The sequence below is a fragment of the Chrysochloris asiatica genome, unplaced genomic scaffold (assembly GCF_000296735.1).
Source record: "Chrysochloris asiatica unplaced genomic scaffold, ChrAsi1.0 scaffold00284, whole genome shotgun sequence".
In the NCBI taxonomy this organism is placed as follows: Eukaryota; Metazoa; Chordata; class Mammalia; order Afrosoricida; family Chrysochloridae; genus Chrysochloris; species Chrysochloris asiatica.
In genome coordinates this window covers 2,467,779-2,474,256 of record NW_006408802.1, presented here as the reverse complement: position 1 = coordinate 2,474,256, position 6,478 = coordinate 2,467,779, and positions in this window count along the sequence as shown.

Sequence of the window (6,478 nt, the reverse complement as noted above, 5' to 3'; positions counted from 1 at the left end):
CCCCGGGTCATCAGCACACAGCCCCTCTCCCTCTCTGAGTCTAGAGTCCCCAGCCACTTCATCTCTCCATTTCATCATCTGCCTTCATCTCTGGCATCACTGTTTCTGTGGGGAGGGTCCCACGCTTGGCCCTTCTCTCTTGATGGTCCCAGGGCCCTCTGATCCTGGACTGCAAAGTCAATCACTCCCCTCCTTTGCTGCAAAACATCTACCTTTACATTTCCAACCCTCACAGTCAGTCCTGAGAGCAATTATTCACTGTTGTACCACAAAAGAGCTATCCGCATCTCCTTTCATGTTGATGTACTTTTAAGAGGTCATAAACATTGAAAACCCTTTGGAGTTCAGTTCTACTCAGCACAAATGGGGCCACAATAAGTCATAATTAACTTCATTGCAATTGCTGGTTTGTATGTTTTCCAAGAGAAATGAAGTTCTGATATATGCTATAGCACAGATAAAACACAATGCGCAGATTTTCAAATGGTGCGCTCTGCCTCATAGGTCTTCAGAGCTTGTACAGTTAACTTTTTCTCTTGCCATTCAGTAGATTATTCACTTTTTTCCCTATCTCATACATTGCTTTTTTTATTTAAAAAATGAGATGAATTTCTAGGAGACTTAGATTCTTATGAAGCTTTTACAGTAACTCGTATTCCTTTAGGTATGCAATTCATATGAGTTTCAACAACTACAGTATCAATAAGAAAAAGATGGAAGTGGTAATTAATATCCAATGTCATTCAGTTCTAAACTGTAATGAACATTGGTGGTGGGGTATACCCTGGAGGAGGTTCCAACTCATAGTGACCAGTATAGGGTTTCTGAGGCTATAAATCTTTACAGGAGCAGAAAACCTCATCTTTTTTCCATGGAGTGGCTGATAGTTTGGAACTGCTGACCTTGTAGTTAGAAGCCTGTCTCAATACCCACTGTGCTACCAGAGCTCTTTATAGTGAACATTGAAACCATAAAGTAGGTGAGTCTTTAACTTTCATTGGGTGAAATTACTTTTCTCTAAGAGTCCTGGTGTGGTGTTGTGGGCTAATGCACCAGACTGCAAAGCTGTTTGAATTGCAAGGTCAGTGGTTCATGCTCACCAACTGCTCCTCGGAAACCCTATACAGGATTGCTGTGGGTCGGAACTGACTCGACAGCACTGAACAGTAACAACAACGAGATACAAGTAAAGAATGTGACATCAGTATTGGAAGAAAACTCAGTAACAACCTATGATAGGCAGATGACACAATATTGCCTGCTGTAAACAAAGAGTACTTGGAATACTTACTGATGAAGAACAAAGACGACAGCCTTCAGCATTGGTTGCACCTCAGTGTAAATAATATGAAAATACTCCTGAATGTATGAATCAATAGCATTATGATAAATGGAGAAAATATTTAAATTGCGAAGGACTTTATTTTGCTTGGATCCACAGCCATTGCTCATGGAAGTAGCAGTGAAGGAATCATGAGTTGAGTCCGGGACAAGATGGTGGAGTAAGCAGATGCAACTAGCAAACATTCTGTAACAAAAATGTGGGAGACTGAGCGAAACTGATATAGATGGCAATTCTGGAATCCTAAGCATCAAAAGATAGGGCAGAGAGTTGGATTGAGTTCCGACTGTAAGAGGAAGCTGAACAGGAGCAGTGAGAGAGAAGAGAATCAGTAGACTAGACGCTAGTGTAGTATAATACATTACCTTGAACTTTTGTGAGCAGCTGTTGATACAGGGACATGTGGCCACACTTCACATCTGGATGTTGGTAGCAATGGAGTGTGCAGTTCTCCCTTGTTCTGCACCCTCCTGGTAGCTGGGGACATTGCCAGTCCTTTGCCCTTGCCAACCTAGCAGTCAGTGGCACCCCTGCTCTGTTAATAGAAAGGCACTAGGTATAGCACACTTGCTTCTGGATGTCCATGAACCTGCTCTGAACAGTGCTACTCCAACAGTGAACAGAGAGCTGTTGAATTCCCACTTCAGATCTCTACCACATCCCCCAGGAGACAAGTGGTGAGTGCCTAAGAATGCACCAATACATAATATTCAACTCAACATAAATATGGTATCACAAAATCACTGAGAAAATGCACAACTTCAGTTTAAACAAAGAAACAAGACAGAATGCCTCAAACAAGTAAACAATACAGAGTCAGAAAATATAACACCAGGAATGGTATCAGAACTACCTGATAAGAAATTTAAGAAAATGCTAATTGGGCATCTTCAACAGACTGTGAGAAAACTATGGGCAAAATCAAGGGAAACATAAACAAAACTAAGAAAAATTTCAGGAAAAAAACTGACAAAGTAATAGGAAAAATGGGAACCATACAAAACAGTAATACTAATGCCTCAGAAATAGATAATACACTAAGAAACAGAATTGAATAAACAGAAACCTGAATTAATGATCTTGAAGAAAAATTTCTCAATGTTCATCTGCTAGAGAAACAATCAGATAAAAGGGCAAAAGAAACCCCAAGAAAGCCTATGATTTATGTGGGACACAATAAAGAGAAATAACTTACATGAGATAGGAATTCCAGAACAGGACACGATAAAAAACAACAACAACAAATCAAAAAACCCATAGTTTTGTTCAAGAGTTGTTGAAAAGAAAACTTCCCTAATGTCATGAAAGATGAGAAGGTAGCTATTCAGAAAGTGGGATGAATTCCAAACAGGATACAAAAACACCAAGACATATTGTAAGCAAAATTTTTGAAACAAAAGACATAGAAAAAATCCTGAGACAAGCTCATGAGAAATGAAAAATTACCTACAAAGGACTAATGGACTAATCTGATCTTTCTTCAGAAACTGCCCAGTCAAGAAGGAAATATATAAAACTCTGAAAAAGACAAATCGCTTACCAAACATCATATGACTAGCAAAACTGTCTATCAAATATGGCAAAATTTAATTTCAGACAAACAGAAATTAAAAGAATTTTAAAAAACAGACCTTACAAAGATAACTGAGCCATGAGAATTTCATCTACACTCCACCTGGATGCAAAAGTATACAAGGTAAACAGAATTTTAAGACTGAAAATAGAGACCCAGAGATACAATTGCAGCAACAATAACAACAAAAAAGTAAAAAGAGAGAAGAGTGTAGTTTCAGAATTTCCAAATGAAGGACTCAAATAGATTTCTAGAAAAAAAATAAACGAATACAATAAACCTAATTGTAACCCCTCAAACTAGACCAAGCCTTTCTCCTAGCCCTAATCCAACCCTTAAACCTTAATACTAGGAGTCTTGATATGATGCTGTAGGATAAGCACTGGACTTCAAGGTCAGTTTCAACTGCAAGGTCAACACTCCAAACTCACTAACCCTAACAGCTCCTTGGAAACCATATAGGAGTTGCTATGAGTCAGAATCAACTCTATAGCACTTAACAACAACAGTGCTAGCAGTGAATGAAGCCCTGTGTCTATTCAGACCTTAACCCTCATTCCTTAGTTCTACCCCTCCACAACCACCACCTCCCACCCACAGAAAAATAAACAATTAGGCAAGCCTGGAAGAGACATCTTTAAAGTGGTAAACAGTGAAGAATAAAATGTGTTTGACCCAGACCATGGTATTTTCAATCTCCTTATATACATATGCAAATTGTACAATGATTAAGGATGATTGTGTGGTTAAGTATTAACCCTGTATGTTAATGTGCAGGACTGCAAGGTCGCTTTGAACTGCAATGTCAGAAGTCACTCCTCAGAAACCCTATACAGGGTCCCTATGAGTCAGCATCAATTCAACTTAACAACAACAATAGGTGAATTAATGCATTTGCATTATAGTGTTGGTGAAGAATACTGAAATATGAGCCTCCAGAAGAACAAACAAATCTGTCTTGGAAGAAGTACACCTAGAATGTTCCTTAGACATGAGGATGGCAAGATTTCATCTCTCATACTTTGGACATGTTGACAAGAGGCACCAGTCCCTGGAGGAGGACATCATATTTGGCATAGTGGAGGGGTCAGGGAAAAGAGGAAGACCCCACAATGAGATGGATGGATACTGTGGCATCACCAGTGACTTCAAACATAACAATTATAAGGATGGTATAACATCAGGGAGTGTTTCCTTTTGTTATGTATAGGGCTGCTGTAAGTCATTTCACATTTTTTAAGAAATGGAGCCCATTTGATGGCACCTAACAAAAACAACAAGCTAGAAATAATTACTAGAAGTCTAGCATTCTCATTTCACTAAAAGCAAGCTAAGTAGGATCTCAACACTTTGAAGAAGTCTTTAACATTTTGAGAATGAACTATTTTCTGGGATAATATGTTGGACTCCAAATAGTTCACATTTCTAAGAGCAGACACTTAGATGCCTAGAATAATCCTTATGTTGAAGATTAGTTGTGATGACTAAATAAGGTGATAACTGTTTAAGTGTCTTGCCAAATGAAAAGTATTTTTAAAGGGAAAATTTGTCATTATTAACAGCAACAAATTTCACCATTTTTTGCTAAGGAAATATGAGGAAATCTTGGGTTAAAAATTTATGAAGCACAAAATCCAGTCCATTATTTTTACAGGTGTGAAAACTGGAGCTGAGAATTTTATTGGTGCTATAGGATAAGCTCTGGGCTGCTCATCACAAAGTCAGTAGTTCAAACCCACCAACCACTCCTTGGAAACCCTATACAGGGTCGCTATGAGTCGGAACTGACTCAAAGGCATTTAACAACAGCATCTCTTCATCAGTTAGTAGAATTGGATTGGAATCAATAATTTCTGACTTTAGCTAACTCTCCATTAAGCAACTTCATACATTTAATTTTTTATCTCATATAAATTCACAGCAATGCATTATAATAATCCATTTAATTAGTTTGCAGAGATATACATTTTGCTTTAATGTCTATGAAGATTACTTTCTTGTTTTTGTAGAAACTTAGTGCAAGTCACCAAATTAACTGAAATATACAGACCAGCTAACATTTTCATCATATTTTTTATTTCTAAGTTCATCTTTACTCTGTATTTTGGACTTTTTCAATTTTAATCACTTGACAGGATTTGGGAAATGCAGACAGATGAAATCAACTATCATTTACTTGGATTGCATGTAGGTTTATAATGCAAATTATGCCTTTAATTAAACTGGACATTAATTTCTCACTGCTGTATTATTAATTCATTCAACTGCAAGCTGTTCATCTTGCATTCAGATTTTTTTTCAGATATGGAAAATTATTAACTAGTAACTAGGTCCATTTGTTCCCCATGACTTATTTCTTTGGACTCCTGTGTTTGTGTTGATATAATAAAGTGGATGGAATGGAAAGGACATTTCCAAGCAAGGATGAAGACTCAGTTTTTTTAGGTTATATTTGTTCTTTGTTTTTAGGATTAGTCCTTGCCTTGGTGATAAAGACAATATGATGCATATAATTCAACAATTATTTGTCTCTTCACTGTATCCTGTTTATATAATAGGTATGTCTGTCACTAAAAATTTTCCCTAGCTTGAATGCTTACTACTAATAAAAAATCTTCATTCATGGAGCATCATAAAAGGCTCATCTAACTTGGCTGATAAAATCCAAACATGAACCAGAGGAATTGGAATCAGTCTAGGATTGTCTAATATTAAATACAAGCTTGGATTACAAATGTTGGAGGAGACATTGGTTAAAATTTCTTAATGTAAATATAAGCAAGTGATTAAAGACTCATTTGCCGTATTTAATTGACCAGGTATATGTTCTTATTATTAGGTGCCATTGAGTCAGTTTTGACTCCTAGCAACCTGATTTACAAAAGAACGAAACACTGCTTATTCCTGAGTCATCCTCACAATTGTTAGGTTGGATCCCATTATTGCTGTCACTGTGCCAATCCATTTTCTTCTGTTTTGCTGATCTTCCACTTTACCAAGCATGACATCCTTCTCCAAGAATTCATATTTCCTGATGGTGCGCTCAAGTATGAGAGATGAAGTCTCTTCATTGTCACTTCGAAGGAGCATTCTGGATGTACTTCTAATAAAACAGATTTGTTCCTTCTCTGGCAGTCCATGGTACTTTCAATATTCTTTACCAACACTATAATTCAAATGCATCAGTTCTACTATGGACTATCTTATTCATTGCCCAGATTTCACATGTGTATGAAACAACTGAAATACCATGGCTTTGGTGCACCTTAGTCCTGAAAATGTCATTCTTTTCATGCTTTAAACAGGTCTTTTTCAGAGATTTGCCCAATGCATCACTTGATTTCTTTACTGTTGCTTCCACGAGTACATTTTATTATAATACTTTATTTTATCTTCTTGAGCTGCCCTTTGAAATTTTCTTTTCAGACTTTATACTTGATAATTTCTTCAAATCACCTTAGCTTCTCTACATCCATGAATACGTTTTAGATTCTCTTCTGGCATCCATTTTATCTTTTCTTTCTTTCCTGTCTTTTTTTTTTATTTATTTATTTTAATTTAAG